Source organism: Mesoplodon bidens (genome assembly GCF_964165515.1).
Source record: "Mesoplodon bidens genome assembly, chromosome: 2".
NCBI lineage: Eukaryota > Metazoa > Chordata > Mammalia > Artiodactyla > Ziphiidae > Mesoplodon > Mesoplodon bidens.
In genome coordinates this window covers 1,434,906-1,457,739 of record NC_138177.1, presented here as the reverse complement: position 1 = coordinate 1,457,739, position 22,834 = coordinate 1,434,906, and the positions used below count along the sequence as shown (strand labels likewise).

At 59.5% G+C, this 22,834-nt stretch overlaps 1 pseudogene across 1 annotated transcript; it reads right to left on the bottom strand.

The window, feature by feature from the left end:
- Positions 1-9,062: 9,062 nt before the first annotated feature.
- Positions 9,063-12,034, bottom strand: LOC308612881 (acireductone dioxygenase-like; annotated as a pseudogene). Its single transcript has 2 exons — positions 11,456-12,034; positions 9,063-9,140 (listed from the first exon to the last, which is right to left on the bottom strand). The product of its transcript is annotated as an acireductone dioxygenase-like (transcript).
- Positions 12,035-22,834: the final 10,800 nt, after the last annotated feature.

Genomic DNA, 22,834 nt, shown 5'->3' with positions numbered 1-22,834 from the left:
CCTGCGCCAGGCCCTGCGCCAGGGGTGGAGCGAGACCCGGGAGTGGGGAGGGGACATCCCAGGCAGCGGGACAGAGTACTGACCGAGGTGTCGGGGCACCGGGTCCCCCGGGGGCGGGGGATGGGGGTTGAGGACGGGGAGGCGGGTGGGGACCAGCATCCCTCGTGCGCTGTGCTTTCCCTCACGATGCTTCACGGACACTGCGTAGTTTACAAATTGAAGGTTTGTGGCAGCCCTACGTTGTCAGATGATGGCTAGCGTTTTTTTTTAACAAGAAAGTATTCTTATTTAAGTGTGTACATTGTTTTTGTAGACGTAATGCACACTTAATAGAGCACAGGATAGTGTAAACATAACTTTTAGAGGCCCTGGGAAACCAAAACCTGCGTGTGCCTCACTCTATTGCGATATTTGCTTTATCGCAGTGGTCTGGAACCCAACCCGCAGTGTCTCCAAGGTTTGCAATTTACCCTGTAGCTGGAGGCTGCCTCAGCCTTTTGGACTATGAAGACCCCCTTTTCAAAAACAGTTTAAAAACCCTGTGGGCCCTCCACTTGGTCGGAGTTTGGCTTCCAGCATCTTCATAGTGAGAACTACACGGGCATTTGGGCTTCTCCGGAGGCACCCGTCTCTCCCTTCACTCCCAAAATGTTTTTGCAGGTCTGCGTCCCACCCTCCCCTCTCGCTGCAGCCAGGGGCCCTTTCAAACCTGCAGATCTGGTGCTGGGGATCCCACTCCAGCCTCCGACAGCTTTACTGGTCCCCGGGGTCGAGTCCGAGCTCTGTACCCCAGCTCAGGGGGCCCTGTGGGATCTGAAATTCGCCTGCCTCCCCGGCCTCTCGTGCCCTTTCCCTGTCTCTGCTGCGATCACTCTGGCCTTTATTTACAGACAAACTGCTCTGCACAGGCGTGCACATGGCGTCGCAGTCCTGCTGCCCTGTGTGCTTCTTGTCCTCGCTGGCAGCCCCCTGCTTCACTGTGTGATGGTGCAGGGAAGCGGGCGTCCGGCCTGCTTTCCCGGATCCCCACGCCCACACTCACGTGCATCCCGAAGCCGTGGGAGGAAGGGGGCAGGGGACGACGGCAGGTGGCACCCGTCCCTCAGGCTGTGTGGGGCTGTTCCCACCTCCTGCCCCTGCCCCAAGGTGTGGGGAGAGTCGCCTCCGGCTGTGAAACTGGGCCTGGGCCAAGGCCCCACCTGGTGTGAACGGAGGTGAGGCAGATGTCAGCCTTGGCCTCCTGGACTCTGCTTGAGCTTCTAGGGAGCCTGTGTTGGCTGGGGGCGGGGAGGAGGAGGGGGCAACATCCCGGGGACCCCTACCCCTGCCCACGTGGCCGCCGAGTCCTGACGGTGACTCGGTCCTGCGCCAGAGGGAGGTGGTTTCCCAGGGCACCGTGCCCTCCTTCTCCCTGGCAAACTTCTCTTTCTGCACCCAAGGTCGAGGCAGACGGGGATGCTGTCAAAGGAGGCCTGTTTGGGGGGCCCAGGGCCCCAGGGTAGGACCTGAGCCCAGGCTCTGCTGCAAGGGGAGGCCAGTCGCTGGCCCTTAACAGGCCAGAGAGACCAGCGGGGCCCCTGGGCTGAATTTCTTAGCCCTGATCCTTCCTGAGAGATCCTGCTTCGGGGAGGTCCCACCTGTCTGCTCTCTCCCCAGACTTCGAGGAGGGGCCCTGGGGGCCTGGGAGTGTGGTCTGGGGAGGGGGAGGGGCCCTGGGGGCCTGGGAGGGAGGGTAGACACACGGCTTCCCCAGCGGCTCCCAGCAGCCTGAAAATCTGTTGTTCTAGAACCCGATAACTGCCTGGGCTGGGCCAAGATAAGAGGCAGCTGTTTGAAGTCCAGAGAGATAACGGCTTTAGAGAAAGTTGATAAGAGCAGTGAGATGCACTGGGTTAGGCTCACAAGTCTTGCCTGTTTGCCTCTTGCCAGTTTTCCACGGCCAGCACTCCACCCTGGAGTCCAGCACGGCTGGAGCTCAGTGTCACTGGTCCCATTGGTCCCGGTGCTGGCATCCCGGCCTGCAGGGCTCTGTTCTTGCCCCGCAGGGCAGCTCTGGCGGCTGGCATCGCCTTTCCGACCTCGTTTCTTTGCTACCCATTGGGCCTCCTTCCCAGATGCACTCACTCACACATTCATTCACTTAACACATATTTCATGGGTGCCCACTTTGTGCCGGCACAGTTCTGGGCCGGAGATACAGCGGGGAAGCCGCCAGGCAAGTCTCTTCTCTCGCAGGGCTTATGCTCTGGTTGTCGGGGACAATAACCCAGTGATTACAGGGAGTGGTGGGTGCAGTGGGGGAAATGGTAGGAGGATGCAGTGGAGGGTATCAAGGGGAGATGACCAGGTGGCTGTAGATATGGTGGTCGGGTTGGCCTTTCTGCAGAGCCCTGGAGGATACGGAGTTGTGAAGGGCAAACTTCTGGAGAGGAGAGAGCGAGTGCAAAGGCCCTGGGGTAGAAGCGAGTGCGATCATCTGGGGGACAAACAAGCAGGGCGGCGGGGGGGGGGCAAGAGGAGGGGACAGTGGTGGCAGGCAGAGGCCTCTGAACGCAGCCGAGTGGGCCCAGGCGAGGAGTTTGTGGTTATTATATGCAGACTGGGAAGCCGTGGGAAGTCGAATCAGAGGGAATCCGACTTACGCTGTGAAAACTCACTTTGGCTGCTGTGCAGAGACGGGGCGGGAGGGGCAGGCATGGGAGGCTCTTCTCTCACCTCTGTTAACCTTGAGCGAGACTTGGTCTCTCTGGGCCTCTGTTTTCACAGGTCTAAAATGCAGCTTATTGAACCTGCCTTTCCTGAGCCCCTGCTGTGCCCAGGTGCCACTCTGGGTAGAGGTAGGTGAACGGGGCAGGCTTGGCCCTCCGCCCTCGTGGGGCTTATGTTCTAACGGGGGAGGATGAGGCCGAAAACCAGCCAACCTGCAGGGAGGGCCCCGAGGCTGTGGGAATAAGAGTGGACACTTGGAAGAGGTGACCAGCTGTGGTCAGGAAAGACCCTGGAGGAGGTGACATCAGCCGGAGACCAGGTGCCACCGGAAGGGCCTCCAGCCGCGGGGTCTGGGGAGGGGAGGGGCTCGAGGGGTGACAGCCGAACCCGCTTCCCTGGGCTTCGGGGGTGCTCGACACAGACCAGGGTTTATGAGGGCGGCTAACTAGCAGGGGGCTGGAAAGCCTTGACTTCCTAAGCTGATTGGATGTGGGGACTTGGGGAAAAGGAAGGGTCCAGAAGGTGCCCAGGGCTCTGGCTCTCCGGGAGGTGGGAGCTCTTTAGCCAAGCACTGCGTCCCAGCCCCTAATCACAGGCTGCCCTCGCCTGGGCCCTATCTCCTTCCAAGGGATTTTGAGATCCTCCCCTGCACAGGGGCTGCTCCCGCCCCTGCCTGCACACCCCCCGGCCCAGGCCCGGGCCTGTCCTCAGAGCCTGGGGGCCCTGCCTGCAGCCCCTCCACACCCTCCCACCGAGGCTCCCCAGCACGTGAGCAGACCGGGGACTCTCAGAGGCCACGCCACCTTCTCCCCAGCACCAATCCTCCGTCTCTGGAGGTTTTGATGTAACCTCGGGGCGTTGCTCTGGACCCATGTGTTTACTCCCGTCCCAGTCTGTCACTCTTATCTAGTCCATCTCTGCTGGATTGTAAGCTTCCTCAGGGGAGAGACTGGGTCTCCCAGACGTTGGAATTCACCTGGACCTTGTGAAAGGTCCTGAGCCCAGGTGGCAGCTGCTGGCAGGGGGACAAGTCACAGAGACAGAGCAGGGACCCAGGTCTGTGGCCCAAGAGCTGGAGACCTAACGTCCAGCCTCAGCTGCGCCCGTGAACTTGTGGAGTGACCTCTCCTCTCTGAGCCTCAGTCTCCCGTCCTGCGCTCGGGGCTGGGTCTGTGATTGTCATATATTCTGAAATACCAGCGACATCTGTGCATCTCCCTAGGGTGATGAACAGACTCACAGAACTTCGCATGTGAGAGGAGGAACAGGGTCACGAGCCCCTCCATCTGTCCGTCAGGCTTCTTCCCCTCTGATCATGCGATTTTCCTGGCCCAGGGAGCCTCCAACCTGGAAGGAAGGACTGGCTTTAATCCCCACATGACCTAGGACTGGTTTTTGTTGGGGGGGTCTTAAAAAAGTCACGTGGGCTTCGTTGATGGAGGTAGAGGTGGAACGTGTGGTCTGGATCTTGTGTGTCCTCAGCCTTGGCCTCGGCCTGGACGTGCCCCCGGGTGCTGGCTGGGCGGTTCCCATGTGGGCAATGCAGGGGAACGTGGGGAGGAACAGAGATAGGGGCGGGAGGAAGCCGGGTTGGAGGCTGCCAGGCAGAGGGCTGCAGAGTGGGGGGTGGAAGAGACTCAGCTGTGTTTCTGGGCAGGGAGTCAGCTGGTGCCAAAGCAAGTGAGGGGAAGAGGCCCCTGTGGTCCAAGGGCCGCCCCCCTCGACTGAGGATCTGGGGGCAGGGGTAGCCTTGGGCCAAGCCAGGCCCCACCTTTCTCACCAGCTAGTGCCTCTCTGCACGTTCACACCCAAGGCGCTGGCAGGGGCTGTAACCTGAGCGCCGGATGCCAGGAGGGGACCCACCCAGCCCCCCACCCAGCCCCCACAGGGCCCCCCACCGGCTCCCTGCCACTCCAAGGCTCGTGCAGGCCCGGCCCAGGGAGGAAAGGGTGTCCTTGGTTGGGGCAGGTAAGGATTAAGGGCTCGTGACAGGCTGTCGGGGTGAGGACAGCGCCCCGGTCCCGGCCCACCCCCACCCCCCACCCCCGCCCGTGCTGCAGTGCCCTTTGATCCAGCCTCTGAAAGCTTGATTATGAGACACAGCCCATGTTTCCACAGAAGGGAGAACAATTGTTTGCAGCCCAGACAAAGGACTCTTTGTACAGCCCTTGGACCCGCTGGGGGAGAGGAAGGAGGCGCCCTGGGTGGGGAGGGGGGCTGGGCAGGGCAGCACTGGGCGGGGCTCCCACCCGGCCTGCCCCTGGCGGGCAAAGGGCATCCGTGTGCCCACTGCCTGACCCAGGGGCACGCCCAGGCCCATGTGGGGTGGGAGGGGGCTCAGGGGCCCAGTCTCTATCCCTGTGGGTGCTGGCCTTGGGGTGTTGAGCCGCCCCCTCCATCAGGGGGAGGGCGCGCTCCCTGTGGCCAGGTTCCCACACCTGAGCGCGCAGGTACCAGGCTAGGGAGTGAGGGACCGTGGTGCAGAGTGCCGGGTCAGGAGCGCTTGGAGGACCCTGGAAACAGGAAAGAGAAGGGGGCTGCTGGGGGTGTAATTCTTCAACGGACTTCACCACCTGCTCTCAAGGCCTCCCTGGGGCCTGGGCGTGGACCACCTGCAGGTTGTGCAAAACAAAATCAGGCTGTTGCTGAGCTTGGCCTCCCCTGTCCAGCTCTGCCCAGCCCCACTGTGCCTGCACCCCCATGTTTGTTGGTTAAATCCAGCCCGTTCTCTCCCTGCCATCCCTCTGTCTGTGTGTGACCAGACCTGGGTCGGTCCTGGCCCTACACCGGCCTCCCCGTCAGTGGCAGCTGTAGGGCGGGGGGCCGGGCTTGGGATCCTATTGGGACTGCAGAGACCAGCATGTGGCTCATTTCGGGGGGAAGATAAGTAGACAGTGCCCAATGCCCACCCCCCAGACATCACCAACACGGCCTGCTGGTGACACAGAGTTCACTGCTCACCTGGAGAGACAGCCAGATGACCACCTCAGTGGGGTGGGGGGCGGCGGCCAGCGTGGAAGTTTGGTTTAAGATTTAAGACAGGCCTTTCAGGGCCAGGGGCCTGGAGTAGAACTGGGTAAGGACTGGTGGAAACAGCCAGACAAGCATTTCTGAAGCAAAGGACTCAAAGACTCTGAGGGAGCACATGTTGGTGAGTCGACGGGGCTTTGGGGAAAAGCTCCTCTAGTGAACGAGCTAGTGAACGAGCTAGTGAACGAGCAGGGCTTTTACCTGGGCTGGTAGCATCGCGCTGGCCAGACGGGGAGAGAGCAGAGTCCGTGTTGGCATGACCTGATCACAGGCGTGGGGCAGGGGGTCTCTGTCTTAGGGGTAGGTTTAGGGCCTCTGCTCTCCAGGGCTCGGGGTGGGAAGTGGTCCTGCCCAGCAATGGCCCGGCTACCCGAAGGAGGCAGAGGGCTGGGGGACAGGAACTCTAGGTGACCCAGGAGAGGCCAAGGCCGGGGCTTGTGGGCTGGAACCAGGCCCACAGGTGCCAAACCAGTCCCTGCCCAGGGACACAGGCATGTTGACTTTGGCAGCCCCTCCCTGGGCCTCCTCCCACCCCAGAAGGGTCTGAAACTGACACTGGGCCTGTCGGGGGCTGGAGACATTCCCAGCCCGGTCCTGCAGGTGTCCGCCCCAGCAGAGCAAGCCGGCAGGCGGCTGTGGGGAGGGGCTGGCCCCGGGCCCGCTGGTGGAGGCCCGGGCTGGGGGCAGCGGGACCGCACGAGTGACCTCTTCTCGGTCCCAGACTGAAGACCCCGACAGACAAGGCAGGGGGAGAAGAGGCGAGCTTCGCAGGCATCAGCTGTCACCCTCCGGGGTGCTCGTGGCAGAGCTGGGGCCTAGGTGCATGCCCACGATCCAGCACCACAGACCGTTCCACAGATGCAGAACCCGGGGCCTGGGGGGCTTCAGCAGCTTTGGTGCGCGGCTGGGATGGGATGCAAAGTCAGACTCTGGCTCTTCAAAGGCCAGCTCTGCTGCGCCATTGGCCGCATCCTCCCGGTCCTCAAGGCCTAGGCCCCGCAGAGCCAGCAGGGGAGCTGGGATCACTCCTGTCTTGGCGACCTGGGAGGGAGAGGGAGAAGAGTGAGGAGAGGGCAGCTTGTCCACAGGGACGGGCAGGAGTCCAGATGAGGGAAAGGATGGACGTGGGGTGGGGGATGGGCGCGCGCTTGTAGGACGTGAGCGATGCTCCAAATCCAAACTCTCCTTCATCTCGGTTGTCCTTTTCTGAAAGAGATGGGGACAGTGGGATGCAGACCCAAGAGAGCCAGCAAGGGACAGGGACGGGCAGAGCCACGCGCAGAGCTGGGCTGCGACTCCGGGGAGAGGTCAGTGGGAAGACAGGGCAGGGGGACACAGGAGCAGGGCGCTGCGGGCGGGGGGGATGGGGGCCGGATGGATCTGTTCTCATCCAGGTCAGTGCCCCACAGCGTCCTCAGGCCCTCCAGCTGGTGGCCATGGCGACGGCTGGCCCAGGACTTTGTGTCCGGCCTCTGTTGCCCATGGGTGGTCCTCGGGCCAAGCCTTGGCCTCTCACAAGCTGAGAGATGCGGTGAGATGGGCAGGGGGCTATAGGGGTCAGAAACGGTGATGGGAGGAGCGGGTGGGGGGCCTTGGGGGGGCCCAGGCTCTGGGCAGCAGGATATGAGGCTTGGCCGACCAGCGGGGGACTTTCTGTCTGGGGATGGGCAACCCTCGTTTCAGGCAAAGAGGAAGCCTGGGTTCTATGAGCCCCCGGGGCACCCTTCTCGCTGAGGCTGGTTGAGGGTGAGGGAGGGCGAGGGAGGGGAGGGGAGCATGGGAGGGCTGGGCCCTGAGCTTTCTCAGGGCCCAGGATTCCACCTTCGCACCACACCCTCTCTCACCTGAGCCTCCGTCTTCCCAAAGGGACTCAATTATAATAAGAAAAACAAGAGCAGCTACTGTGTACTGAAAACCCACCTGGGCCAGACGCTCGATTACGTGCCATATTTTAACTTTATTTATAAAGTTTGCAACGACCTGGCAAGTTAGGTATTCTTTTTTTAAAAAAAATATTTATTTATTTATTTGGCTGCATCAGGTCTTAGCTGCGGCACGTGGGCTCTTCAAGGCATGAGGGCTTCTCTCTAGTTGTGGCACACAGGCTCCCGAGCATGCGGGTTAGTTGCCCCGCGGCATGTGGGATCTTAGTTCCCGGACCAGGGATTGAACCCCGCGTCCCCTGCATTGGAAGGTGGATTCTTAACCACTGGACCCTCAGGGATGTCCCAAATTAGGTATTCTTGTACCCACTTTTCAACTGAGGAAATTGAGTCCCAGAGAAGTTACGTGACTTTCTCACTTGGCCTAGGATTCCTTTAAAGCCCGTGGGTCCTGGCTGGGGCTGTTCCTTCCCCCAAGGCCCGTCCATCCTTCCCGGGAGGCTTCACACTGGCCGCACTGGTCCTGCGGGTGGCCACCCCCAGCTTCAGCTGCCCTGGCCTGTGTTCTCTCCCCGTGTCCCCATCCCCTGGCTGTTCTGAGCTTCCCCTCCAGACCACCGCTTCCCTCCTTCTAGGCCTTTCCATTTCAACAGCTGAAACTCTTGACCCCTGAACACTCTACTTGCTCAACCCGCCCCTTCCTGGGGCTCCTCCAAAGGACCTGTGGCCGCCCTGAGGGCCCTGCCGACCGTCCTGACCTCCAGGCACCATGCCCCACCCCCAACTCAGTAAGTTCCCCCCTCCCCCGCCCACGGGTCCCCCAGAGGCCCCTCCCCTCAGCTCTGCCATCTCACCCCTCTCTGTCACTGTCTCCACCACCTGCTGGTTTCTTGGCCTCATTCTTTATGGATTTGGGGGCCTGCTCCGGGATCTCTCATCCTGCCATCATTTGGGTGATTTCATACACCACGGGAGAAACCCCATCCACCCAGTAACCTCCTTGTTCCTTGCCCTTGGCTCCAAAAGTCTCCCCTCCACTGTACGTCAGCTGCCCAGCTCCGTAACCACATCCTGTATTTTGTCATCACTAGGAACTGCCCTGCAACTTAAATCGTGTATTCAAATATCCCGTGACCACCCCTCCCCCACACAGTTCTGAAACCTCCAGACTCTGCATCTATCTGCAGCTTTCTGCTTCTGTCCTTCCAAATCCAGCGCAGACCCTCGGCCTGTCGCTCCAGCCCCTCCGAGCCCCTTGTCCTCAGCTAGCCTTTTGCTTAAGTCTTAAGTGTTCTTAACTGCAGACAGTAGCATCCATTCTATTTTAAGCAAAAGGGGATCTTTTGATGGATAAAGATGGCTCCCAAAACTGTTGGGAGGGCCCAAAACAGAGTCTCAGCTCAGCTTCCAGGGAAGAACTGTCCAGAGCACATCCGCATATCAGGCCCCACGGAGAAGCTGTGTCAGCCGAGGGCTGCCGCCTGGGGGCCCCGTCTCCATCCGCCAGCCAGCGTAGATCTGCGAGGAGCTTTCTCCATGTCAGCAGAGGGACTGGCCTTCAGTCTTTACTTCAGATGCTTTAGTATTGCTCTGCTTTCAAGAACTAGCATTATTTTCATCATTAAAACCGAGTTTAAGCAGCTTTGCCCGTTGTAACCTCTCTCTGTATCCAGTGCGACTTCTTCCACTCAGCACTTCTGCCCAGCGCACCATGATTGCCCGCTACCTGGTTTCCAGCCTCCGGCCATGTGCCCACTCCCCAGTCCCTCCGACCTACCTTCCATTCTGTAGCCCCGTGTGCCCCTGACCTCAGCACTCTTCCCTCAGGCCCTCCGTGGCTCCCCACTGCCCTTGGGACCGAGCCTGGATCCTGAGTGCTGACCTCTCTGGCCTCCTCCTCCCCACACCCCCTGCCGTCTAACTCCTGTGAGCTTGTTGATCCCCTCTCCTGGCTCTGGGCTTTTGTGACTATATGCCCTCTGCTGGGAAAGCTCATCTTTCCGTCTTTGCCTGATGAATTCCTATCCTACCCTATGGAGGTGTCACCTTAGATGGCACCTCTTCCAGGAAGCACTCCATGACCACACCCCCTGGATTAGCTGCCCCTCCCAGTTGCTCCACAGGGCTCCATGCCTCGATGTTTTGTCATCGCTGGTCTCCCCAACCAGACTGCAAGCTCCCCAGTGTGAGGACTGTGTCTTGTTTGCTGCTTCAGGCCAACACCTAGTAGAGCCAGAGGACATTCAGAGCCCGTGAAACAACTAAATGAATGAACGTGGCCCGAGTCTACCTAGGAAGCACCATATAAATGCACAGCAGGCACTTACCTTTGTGCCAGGTTTTTTTTTTTAAACAATTTTATTGAGGAATCATTGACATACAATACTCTGTACATATGTAAATTGTACGATTTGATAAGTTTTGACATTTGTATACACCCCTGAAACTAACAGCACAGTCAAAATAGTGGACACGTCCATCCACCCCGAAAGTCTTCCACAAAGTGAGAGGCAGAATGAAGGATTTTAATGTTCCAGGAAACAAAACGTTCACTGATATGGTTTCCGATTCCTCGTTGCAGCAAACCTCCAAGAGACTCCGTTTGTTGAGTTTTGGTGTCGTGTCAGAAGCATCCACAGCGATATGAAAAGGCTGTTAAGATACCCCTTGCTTGTGAAGCCCCGTGTCCATGTGAGGCTGGGTTTCATTCAGACACACTTCAAACAGCCTATCACAACAGATCGAATGCTGACTCCAGCTGTAATCTATAAAGCCAGAGACTAAAGAGATTTGGAAAAAACGTTAAACAATGTCATTATTCTCACTAATTTTTTTGTTTGCTTGGGGAAATTTAGGTCTTTTAAAAAAATGTTATTTCTGTAACATAGAGTGGGTTTATTACTGTCATTTAAAAATGGATATTTTTTAAAATTCCTTAGTTCTAATTTCTAATTTGATAAATAGCGATAGCTGTCACCACAGAAACAAAGGCCCTTTGGAGTCTTCCATAATTTTTAGGGGTTATAAAGGGTCCTGAGACCAAAACGTTGGATAACAGCTGACATTCAGACCAGTACTTAGGAGAGCAGGCCCTTAGGCTGGGCTGCCTGTGTTTGAATCTGGGCTTTGTTCTTTAGAAGTTCGCAATGGAGGGGCTTCGCTGGTGGTCCAGTGGTTAGGACTGCGCTTCCACGGCAGGGTCTCGATCCCTGGTTGGGGAACTGAGATCCCACAAGCTGAGCGGTGTGGCGAAAAAAAACCCCAACAACAAGAACAAAAAATAAACAAACAAACAAAAAACCCAACCAAAAAGCAACAACAAATAAAAAAAAAAACAAGAATCGGGTCCACATGCGGCAGCGAAGCGGTTGTGTCTAGGGAAACAAAACTCACTCAGTTAGAGCTGAAGGTGTGAGCTGACACAGGGCCACTGACCACTGATACCAAATCAGAGAAAACAAGTGGATTTGTGCAGATTTGCACAGGGGCTTCCATGTAAATACAAACCAGTTTTATAGCTCCTTTCATTAAAACGTATTCTGTTTTTTGTTTGTTTGTTTTCTTTTGTTTTTTTTGCGGTACCCGGGCCTCTCACTGTTGTGGCCCCTCCCGTTGCGGAGCACAGGCTCCGGACGCGCAGGCTCAGCGGCCGTGGCTCACGGGCCCAGCCGCTCCGCGGCACGTGGGATCTTCCCGGACCGGGGCACGAACCCGTGTCCCCTGCATCAGCAGGCGGACTCTCTACCACTGCGCCACCAGGGAAGCCCTAAAACATATTCTGATCAAATAATCTTGTGAAGGAAAGCTCACCTAGCCCCAAGCCTACAACATACAAACAAGGAGAAAATGCCATATTTCCTGAGGCTACCACATTCGGGACCTTCACGAGGGGGACCGGGGTGTGCGAGGCCCCAGGGCACTGGCTCTGCTGTCTGTGCCAACACCCCATGTACTGCCCCCGGGCCTCAAACTGGTCAGCTAGCTGGCTCTGCGCCATCCACACCGGTTCTCCCACAAACAGCTGCATAACCTTCATGTAGTTCTCATCCAGGGTGGAGCTGAAAAATCCCTGCAGGAAGAGTGACCATGTCTCCTTTTCCAGGAAAATCTGGATCTACTTGTCCCCTCATCTCTCACATCAAAGTATCCACTGCCATCCAAGATGTAGCGAACCTCAACATCCAAGTGCCAATGCACCGCACAGAACATCTTAATCTTTTCTTCATAATTTGGTAGTTTATCTTTGTATATGGTTATTATGTCCACCCAAGAGTAGTTTCTACCTTTTCGGATCTTTTCTAGTTCTGGATCATCCTCATATTTGTCAGTATCCAGCTTCCGGGGGCCGGGCTCTGTGCTGTGTGGCTGCCTTGGGTGGTCGGCAACTAGTCCATGTACCAGGCCTGCACCATGGCTGAGCCGGGTACGCCGAGATCACCCTGACCTGCACCCAGCTTGCACCTGTTTTGTTCGTTTGTTTGTTTGTTTGGCTGCACTGCGCGGCATGTGGGATCTTAGTTCCCCAGCCAGGGATCAAGCTCTCTTCCTCTGCAGTGGAACTGTGGAGTCTTAACCACTGGACCACCAGGGAAGTCCCTTCACTTCTTTTCTATGAAGACCTTCATGCATATAAAAATTAAAATATTGACGTCAAATAAAATCTGTATGCGTTTTCTCCTGTTAATCTGTGTTCTCCTAGTTTAATTTGCAGATACCGGTCACAGAACCTAAGAGGGTAGAGGAAGTATTTCTCCCCCACTACACTCTCACTGTCGGCAGCAGTAGCAGCACGCCAAACAACCCAGAGAAGCGGAAAATGCTGCCAAAAAGAGTCCTCGAGGTTTAAATCCTTTATTTTAAAGACCTCTCAGCAAGGCTTATCCTACCTGCTGTGGAATGAGAACTGCCCCAGTGACCATAAAACAGAAGCACACGTTAGGTCTCTGTCTTCAAGGGGTTCCAGCCACACGCAGGACGGAGGGAGCCAGTGGGACATGGACAAAGCTCCAGGACCATCCCTCACTTACCTACTTATGGCCCCTGCAGTGGAATGCTTTTATATGTGTTTTCTGACTTTATCCTCACAAGAACCCTGTGATAGGTGGCAGGGACGGGGTTACGATCCATATTTCCAGATGAAGAACCTGGGAATTAGCTTCTGGGACCGAACATCAGGGGTAAAGATGAGAAAGGGTCCTCAGGGGCCTGTATGGTGTTCCTTCTGAAACACTGGGGTGATGTGCATCACGCAGGAGATGGATGGTCTGAACACCGAGCTGAGAGCTGTCTGTCCTGACCGCAGGGCTGGGACCTGCCCAACAAAGCCTGCTCCACTGCAGCCGCCTGTGGACCCCACCAGCCCTTATCTCCCCAGCCCACCTCAGCAGGGACCTTCCTCACCCCTCTCCCTTCCCCAGCCCCTTTAGAGCAGCCACAGGAGATGCCCGTTCTGCACAGTAACACGTTAGGTGTGGCTCACGAGTGCGATCCCGTAATCATCCCACCACGAGGTGGAGCATCTCCTCAGTTTCCCTGGCGCTCTGTCGCCCTGACGTCAGCTAAGGCACCGGATCCCGGAAGCCCTGCCCAGGGTGTGACGTCACAGGGCTGGACCGGCTCTGCTGGGAGGACGGTCCAGCCTCTGTGCCCCAACGGCATGTCTCTCCCTCCCTAAACATTTCTCCTCCTCAGGACTGAGGTCGCGGGTCCCCTTCCCCTGCTGCTGCTGCTGCGTCTGGATTTGGGCGCTTCCCGGGCTCCCGCGACCCCCCAGCTGCCCTCCTCCCAGACCGAGGTCGTCACTGCCGCGCCAGTCGACCTGCTTGGCTCCCTCAGGGCCACCGTCTTTTAAGTTCTGTTTCCTGGGGGCTTAGCCCACCCTGTGAGGCTGAATGATGGTCCTGATACAGAGCGAGGTGCCGGCGAGATCCACCTCGAGGTCCAGGGTGGATGGTTGCCATGATGACTCATCCTCAGGCCCCCTCTCCCTCTCTCCCACCTCATGAAAGCCCCTGGGACAGGAAAGGCCTCCCCATCCGAGTGAGGACTGTGGAGCAGCCCGGGGGTGCACGCAGCCCCGCGGGGGCGGGCGGCCCTGGGACACCCTGCAGGTTCGAGGTTCACGGTTGCTCGTGTTTGGGAGGAGGGTCTTCAGGCCTCTGCCCCTTGAGCCTGGGCACCTGGGGCTGGGGCTTCACTCCCTCACTCGCTCTGGGGGGTAACAACCCACCCCTCCCCCCAGGGACTCTGAGATTTAGGGACCCTGGGAGCTTGATTGATGGAAATTTCCTCCACGTTCCTATTGAATTTCTACCGAACTCATCTTTGTATCTTTACTGCCTTTGGGTCCCGGAGAGGAAATTTCCTCGCGGGGAGGCTCTGCCGCCCTCACAGCCGGCTGTGGACAGGTCTCTCTCTGGCGGCCCATCCCCCGTCCCCCGCGGCCTCCGCTGGAATGGATCTCTCCATCAACACCCCACAGCACAGCCGGGAAACGACCACAGGGAAGGGGGACACGAAATCCTCGGCTGGCCAGACAGGGCCTCCTGTCCAGGCCTCTCGGGCGTGGGGAGACTGTAACATTTATTCTTCAAACGCAGACACTCTGGCGGTGACGGGGGCACCACGAAGGACCAAGACGGGCCAGCAGCACACAGCGCGGCTGTTCCGGGCTCCTGGGCTGTGCGGTCAGCCAGGCCGTCTCCCAGGCCCAGATCCCAGGGAGCCTGCTCCGTCGTGCGTTCGCGCTGCGAACGTTTCCTCTTCCCTCTGCAGGGAGCTCAGACGCAGGAGGTCCCTGGCTCAGGGAAGCCTGCGGTCAAATGTGGGAGGTGGCGGATGCTGGGATCAGAAAGGCGATAAGCCCCGCGACAAACAGCAAGAAGGAAGGGGCAGAGAGAGCGGCCGGGAGCCCGCAGGAGGCCCTCATCCGCCGGGGCCGGCTGTCCGTGCCGGGGCCGGCCGTCTGGGTGAGCCTCAGGCTCCGCGGGAAGAAGAGGTTGGGCGGAGGCACAAGCGTCTCCGGTGCGAACAGCCGCCCGTGAAGAGGCGCGGAGAGGAAGCGCATCGGTTTCGGGGTAACAGAGAGCTCCGTCCTCCTACTGCTACCCCGAGTGCCCTCTTCCAGAGGGCGCCCGGCCGTCAGAGGCGGTGGCTGAGTAAGCAGAAGGCAGGGACCCTACACTGTTCCGAGCTTTCGCTTGTTAATGCTAGAGTCCCCTTCTGGGACATTCCATCGTCCAGAAATTGAGCCCTTGTTGCCACATGCCAGGCCCTGGGCCGGAGGTACACACAGGTCACTCTACTTGATCTTCCCAGCAGCCCTGCGGGGGACCTGTTTACACAGGAGGCTCGGTGAGGCCAGACACCTGCCCAGGGCTCGGCCGAGGTGACAGGCTGAGGTCTGCTAAAATGACCCGGAACTCTGAATTCTCTGGATTCCACTGCTCCAACCACAATACCAGCAGAGCCAGGGGAGCCCCGACTTTACGCTACTCCTGACTCGGCCCGGGAGCTGACTCAGTCGCCCGTGGGAGCAGCACCGGGAGGTGAGGGGAGCAGGAGGTGGGCAGCAGAGGTGCCTACGGAGTTTCGGGGGGCGGAGCTAGGTCGTGGGCCCACGCAAACTCAGACCCGGATCCCTCGGCCCCCCTCTCCCCCAGTGGAAAGTTTCTCCCAGCAGAGCTGGTCCAGCCCAACCCGTGATGTCACACCACTGGGCGGGGCTTCCGGGGACGGGGGACACCCAGCTGACGTCAGCCCAGTGCCCAGGGCAGCCCCAGGGCTTGACCGCATCTCTGCGATGACTGAAATTGCAAGTCTCTTTCCCCAGTGGGCAGCAGGCCTGACCCGGGCAGGGCAGGGCAGGCCTGCTGGAGTTCTGTTCCCGGCTCTGGGATCTGAACCCACAGCTCAGAAGTCCTGGGACCACTACTATGCTGTGTGTCTATAGACAAGTCACTTGCCCTCTCTGGGCCATCTCTAGGGTGCAGCCGCCTAACTCGATGAAACAAAGAGGTTGTAGGAGAGATTTCTGAGGACCTTTCAGGAGTCCCAAAGGAGGGGGTGTGGGCCTGGTCCCCCGCCCTCCCTCCCGCTCCCCTCCCTGGCGGTCGCAGGGCGAGAACGTGACTCATGCGCTCCCGGCACCCGGTTTCAGCCTTGGCTGCCCCAGCCCCGGGCCTTTCCTTTGCTGTTTACTCGAAGGAGCAGGTGTACCTGGGTCACCTCGCCGTGGGCGGGAGAGATGTCGGGCTCCGAGCCCCGGGACGCGGGCGCCATCTGACCCCATCCCTGCGGGTGGCCTGAGGCCGGCACGGGGGTCTGAGCTCCCCAGCAAGGGGAGAGATGGGAGGGGCAAGCGGAGGGTGTCGCCCCCACCAAGGCCCCCCGGCAGGTCTCACCCTGCACCCCCTCCCGCCCCCGCCCGGTGCGGAGTCCCCGGCTATCTGCTTGTAATCTCTCCCCGTCTTCCGGCCTCTGTGGCCATCGTGGTTTCAGTTGTCACACGCGCAGGGACGCGCAGGGACGCGCACACACACACACCCCAGAGCTGCTTCTCACGCTGAGCTGGAAAGGGCAGACCCACCCAGCCGTGCCAAGAAGGGAGGGCAGGGTGTGTGTTGGGGGGCAGGGGGCCAGCAGCCCAAGTGAACCTGCGGTGGAGGAGGGTCGGGAGAGGCGCGCTCCAGGAAGCCTGGAAGCTGCGGTCGAGGGCTGTGAGTCTGGGGCCTGGCTCGGCCACCACCTCTCCCTATGACCTCGGTCACGTCATTTCTCTTGTGCCTCATTCACCCTGTCTGTTCAAGGCGGGGGCTCACTGGGTAAGCTGGGGGCCTTCATGACCCAGAGCCAAAAGCCCCTGCGTCTCTGAAGGGGGACAGACGCTGTCGCGGAACAAGGCGAGAGCCGGCCCTTCCCGTGTGGGCGGCCCGAGACAACCCCCGCTCCAGACCACAGAGCGGGCGGCAGAGCCAGGCAGGTGGAAAATTCCCCCTGGCGTTCTGCCCAGACGCTGTGCCCGCCTGACGGGCGGGAGCCGGGTCTAGGGTACCGGCGGACAGTCTGGCAGCCACAGGGAGCTGGCCAGGGCCTCCCCAGCTCAGCGGGCCCCCCCACCCCCCACCGACACAGAACTTGTGTTCTGCTCAGGCAGGCAGACGGAGTCGGGGAGGAGTGACAGCGAGGCCCTCGGGTGGTCGCTGAGACCTCGGAGCTTCTCAGAAGTGGCCGGAGTCAAGGTGGTTGTACGAGGTCCTCCCCGTCCCCGAGGCGAGTGGCCCCAGGACCCTAATGGAGGCCTGGCGGCTGCAGCTGTTTGAGCAGCCAGGCAGACAGAGGGCTTTGTCAGGTGTGGAGAGGCGGATGTTCCTGTGTCTGCTCCTGCTGGCTGCCAGCCTCCACCTGGTGACCTTGGGCAGTGCACGTCCCTGTCGAGGCCTTGCTTTGTCCATTTGGGATTGGGGACAGCCGTCAGGCCCGCCCTCCTGGAAGGGCCTGGGAAGTGAAAAGCTCTGTGGGTGCATGTGATGTGGGACTGGGAGGCAGGACGTGTCCCCTGGGCTTGCAGCCCAGTGGTCCCTTGTGTCTGAAAAGCCAGGGTGCAGGACCCTTGCACCTGCCTCTCTCCTCCTCTCTGCCAGAACCTCAGAAGATTGCCAAGTTACCATGACAACACCTCCCTGCCCATCTCCCTGGAGGCCCTTCCCAGAGCCCGGAGCTGGTTTCTAGAATGTTTACCCACAAACATTTTTATGCTGTTGGTCAGTTCAGGTGGGTCTTTGGGAACTGAGGAAATCCCTTTGTGGCTTTGCCAGGTTTCAGTCAGCTGGCAAGCTGGCCCCTCGAATCGCTCCCAGGCGGGGCCGTTGGACCCGGGTGGGCTGCAGCGTCAAGGCGCGGCGAGGTCGAGGTGAACTCATGCCCCGCCAGGAAGACTACCCAGAGGGCATGTCCCACTGACCCGGAGTCAGCAGCCTGCGAGCGTCACTGCCTACACGGGGAACATTGTCCGTCTGCGCCGGCAGAGAAGGCAGTAAAGATAAGGCAGGGCATGACCCCGGCTCCATGACAGCCGCTCCAGGAGCCCAACCGCCGTGACTCACTGACAGCCAATCAAGAGGCTGGGCCAGGTGCCTTTTCCAGCCAGACACACCTGTAACATGCCAGCCATCTGCTGGACCACACCCCTGCCCCAGCCGTTCCGGAGAGAAATATAAACCTCCTTATACAGCTGCATGTGGCGAGCTCTGTGAGTCTGCCATGGAGGGCGACAAACACTGCCCCGTAGTGAGCACAGAGGCCCACAGACGCATACACGCGCACCTGCACAAGTGAGATGGGCGCTCCCTCCTGCCTCTGCTAGGGTTGCCGCCATCTCCATTTCCCTCCACCCCCTGGTGGAGATGGGCAAAGGGAAAAGGCCCAGCAGATTGCAGTGTCCAGTGCCAGCTTTCTATGGACCGTTAGGCCAACAGGGGTCCAGAATTTTCCCTCATCCTCTGAAAAAACAAAAAACAACCAACAAAAGCAAACAGGCAAAAAATCAACTCGGCGTCATCCACGGAAGTTCCTCTGGGAATTCTGGGGTTGGAAGGGACTGAGAGTTCCCCTAGCAAAGCCACGTTTCATAGGTGAGGGCCGGGGGCCAGTGAGGGTCCTCCCCGCAGAGGAGGCAGGGGCCCGTGCTGTTGGCCAGGGCGTCTTGCCCAAGTTCCAGGAGCCCGGCCAGACTTTGGCCTCGTGGGCCCACCCTGGAGGGCGTCCTGGGCAGTGGCGGTCAGACACCCCCAGAGGGAGACCTGGAGAAAGGCAACGCATCCTGGGACACGCCGAGGGCCAGGAGGACGGAGCTCCTGTCGGTTCCATCGTCAGAGGACCAGGCCGAGCCCAAGGGCTGCTGCTGGTCATACAAACGTGGCTGCAAGTGGAGGGATATGTCCATACAGGGAGACGGCACAATCTAGGTTGGTTTCGGGGTAACCCTGGAGCGTTGAGGAAACCCGCACTCACATTTTCAAGCCCCCGGGTTTCAGGGTGCTATTGTTGTGAATCCTGAGCCCCGAGCAGGGCCTTGGCTGAAGCCAGCGCAGCCCTGCAGTGCTGTGTAGGAAGTGACACAGCGTCAGGATGTCAGGGGCTGCGCTGGGCCGGGGCCGGGGCTGGGTCAGCAGGCACCTGCCTCCCTGAGTCTGTGCTCATGTCGGTGGCTTCAGCAGAGGATCCCCTCCCAGCTCCTAAGATTGAGGACCCAATCCAGTCCAGTCTGCAGACCCGCAGACTTTGTGCTGGTCTGGACAGGAGAGAAAAAAAAAGTGAGTCCAGGGGGAATCAGGAGGGGGCCAGATTTGACCCCTGCAACCAGGGACATCCAGAGCAGGGGGGTCTTGCCTGGGCCAGAAGCCATTCTCTTCGTCCACAGGTTAAGTCTCACCCCAGGTCTGGGGCAGCTGGCTTGGCCCTGCTTGTTCCTGTGAGCAGAGGCTGGCTGCGATTCCGGGTGGGAAACACCCGGCCGTGGTGAGGGCTCCGAGTTTGTCCTTAGCCTCCCTTGCATACAGGGAGGAAATCCACCCCGTCTTTCTCCCCTCCTCTGAAGCACTGCCCCCCTCTTCACCCCAGTCTGGGCAATGACTGTGTAGGGCATGCAGTGACTTTTCACTCTAGGAGGGGCCCTCAGGTGCTGGGCTCCTGGCCGCGTGGCCCGAGGGCCCACAGCGCTCTGAGTCACAGCCCGTTTCCAGGCAGGCCGGACGGCAGGCCCAGGGCCCTCCCAACACGGGGGCTCCAGGGGGACTGCATGCACATAAGGGTCCGGGGCCACTCGAGGATGGCTCTTCGTGAGACCAGGGGATGAGGTGGATGTGAAGGAAGAGGTGGACATTTATGAGGAACCCACTTTGTGTCGGGAACGCCCCTTAGCCATGCAGTTTGATGTTCAGTACACACTTTGAGGTAGGGTTTACAGCCAGGAAGGCTGAGGGTCAGAAGGTAAAGTGACTTGCCCCGGGCTACACAGCCTGAACCCCCCGTGCCTCCATCTCATGCTGTGTCCGGACCACCCACCGACCCCAGGGAGGGAGGAAGCCAGAGCAACTCTTGGGCTCAGAAGGTCCCCAGAACAGAAGTCCAACCATCCTCCCTCAGCACCCCAGCCTGTGCCCTGATGCCAGCCGGGCAGGTGCCACCTGGGGAGGGCCGAGCCCTCCTCCTCGGTTCGGCTCTGTGTTCGTTTGTGCTGAGCCTGGCTGGCAGCTTGTGGCAGGACATCAGGGCAAGAAGGCCGAAAGGACACGGCCAGGGCACCTGGCAGTGAATAATCTGCTTGTCTCAGCCCCGCTGCCTGAGGCTGTGTGAGTGGGAGGGGGGCACCAGTGCCAGCACCTGGGGGCGAGGAGCGAGGGGCCTGCGCTGTCTGGAGCTCACCTGTCTCCCAGACACTCACCACCCAAGCAGAAGCTGCAGTGGCTTCCTGCAGGCCCCCCTGTCACAGTCACAGCCGGGTCTTGGCTCTCCCCGAAGATTTCATTCCGACGCTCCCTGCCCACCCCAGGCTCTGGAACCAGGTTCCAGACTCCAGAGAGCCCTCTAGCTGCCCCAGGATGGGAACCCTGTGGAGGTTTCTGTAGGGAAAGCTACAGAATGTGCAGGGACTCAGGTGCCCTCCTGCCCGGGATCACTTGGGGAGGGGCAGACGGGGAGGAACAGGGTGGGGGGTTGCCCTGCATGGGTTTCCCAGGCTCCTCCAGCCTCACCCCGCCCTTGCCCTGCCCCTCAGTTCCTGGTCTTGCGATGCTGGGGACCAGGCTCCCTCCTCCCGCTGGGTGACCCCCTGCTCCACCGGCAGGCGGGATCTGTCTGGAATCAACCCTTCCTCCCCACCAGCCACCTTCCTGCTGGAACTTGGGCTCCACCTCCTTTCTGCCAAAGGAGCCTCCCCTCTTCCCCCGGACCCTGCTGCAGGAGAAACCCCTCCTAAGGCTCGACTCTAGGAAACGTTCTTTGGTTCCCCAGGACCGGCTGGTTGGCCCCAGCATTCCCGTTCTGGTCACCCGCACACACCTCCACCTGTTCTACTCCCTACGGAGTTGAACTTATGTCTGCTGACCGCTTCCCCCACCTGGATCCTGGGTGTGTTCTGTCCCCTCCAGGGGACGAGTGGATTTTCCTGGAGTCACATTTCTAATAAAGGAGCAACTTCCACGTTCGAGCCGTCTAAAACTGGACGGGGCTGCCTGGGATGGAGTGACCTCTCTGTCTCAAATTTGCCCCCCCGCCCCCACCTCTTCGGCTGCCTCCTACCTCTCTGTCCTTCAGTTTCCAAATCTGTAAAGTGAAGATACTAACAGCACCTGCCTCGTGAGGCTGTGGTGCTAAGTGAGTTACCATGGCAACAGCTCATCCTCATCCAGTGCTTCCTGTGTACCAGACGCTCTTCTAGCGATGGACATAGACGAGCCCATTTAGTCTGTTACTGTCCCCTCGTTACAGCCGAGGCCCAGAGAGGTTCAGTACTCGACCAAAGTCACACAGCTCGTAAGGGGCAGAACCATCGAAGAAGTCATACCTGGACTGTGTGGTTCTGTTCGTTGGACAATGCCGGCTAGTGGAACTTGCTCAGGAAAATGTCAACTCTGAACTGTCTTCTCGGGCGGCACCTCCCCGGCAGCCCCAAGGCCCTCACCCCGCTCCACGCCAGGGGACAGCCCCAGCCCCGCTGCCACCGCCTCCCGCCCCAGGACCTTCCCGGGCCAGCTCGCTGGGGAATTCCCAGGGAGGAGGATGGGGAATTCCGGGGATGGAGGAGAGCCGGTCCTAAGGGCTGGGAGATCTTGGCCTTCTGAGTGGCCTGCCTCTGAGTAGGGGACCAGCTTGGTCCAGGACAGGAGTCTCGGCTGGGGAGGCCGACCCGTGAGGGGTCCGAGTTGGGCACCCCAGGAGGGTGGGGTGGAATGGCAGGTGCATCTCCACAGCCCCCGGGGTCGGCCCGGGGAACCCACCCGGTGGAGACCGGCTCCTCCGGCAGCCGCAGGGTCTGTGGGCGGGGCTCGGAGCGCAGGCAGCCCTGAACTTCCATCTCTGAACATCTGGTTCCACCTAGTGGCCTCTGACATCCCCATTGCCCCAAAGAGCCAAGGGAGCCCAGGACTGGCAGGCGGGGTGCCCTTGCAGCGGCCAGGGTTTACAGAGCTCCTGCCCCGAGGTGCAGTCAGTACGGAATATTCAGAGCAGAAGCAGCAAAGGGCTGACGGGCTGGGGTCGGCGCTGTGTTGGTGTGTGCCTGGCCCTGGCGCTCGATTTCTCTGGTTGCAGTTTCCACATCTGCACATTTCCACATTGGAAATGTATTCCACATTTCCAATACGAGAGTTGGTGTAGAGCCTCTTCAGGATCCCTTTTGAACTTTTGTCAGGCTACGCAAAGAAGTGGCTAAGAATTTCAGCTTTGGAGTTGGACAAACCTGCAATTTGGATCCCAGCTGTGTGTCCTTGGGAAAGTTACTTTACCCCTCTGAGCTGGGGTAAGAATGTAAAGATGAAGTATGATGATTCTGCCGAGCGTTTACCGTGGCCTGGCACTGGTGAGTGCTCACTAAATGGATGGTGATGACTCTTTGCCCGAACCACCACGAGGCAGGTGGTGGGTTTCAAGGACAGCAGCTAAGTGCCGGGAGCCGCAGGTGTGAAGGCGCTGACTTGCTGCGGGGTGGGCTGGGGGGCAGCCCTCCAGGATTCGGGAAGCACATTCCGAGGGTGGACCCCAGGATGCTCAGGCCGAGGACGGGGCACCCCGTGCATCTCCTGCAATCCTTCCTCGGCCCTTTCCTGAGGCCGGGGAGGTGGAGGTAGGAAGCCTGGCCTCCCTCTGCCGTGGAGGCTGGGGTGGTGACAACGAAGGGTGCAGTTTGGTCCTTGTCTGATCTGACTTCTCGATGGGCATCTCATCTTCGCTGTGACACTCTGAAGCCCAGACAAGCCCGACCCTGCAGCCCCCATGTCCCTGTTCCCACACAAAGAATAAACGAGAAGAAGGCAGAAAGGTAAGATCTTCCAAAAGCCCAAGATGCTTCCCTTATCTTGTCTGAGGGTGCATGAGGTTTTTTCTTCCTCCGCCTGCTCCGCCCCCTTTCCCTGGACCCCTGTTTTCACACAGCACGTTGGGCCTCTGGGTAGCACAGAGCTTTCTGGTCAGAAGGTCTTCTAGGAAAGTCAGTT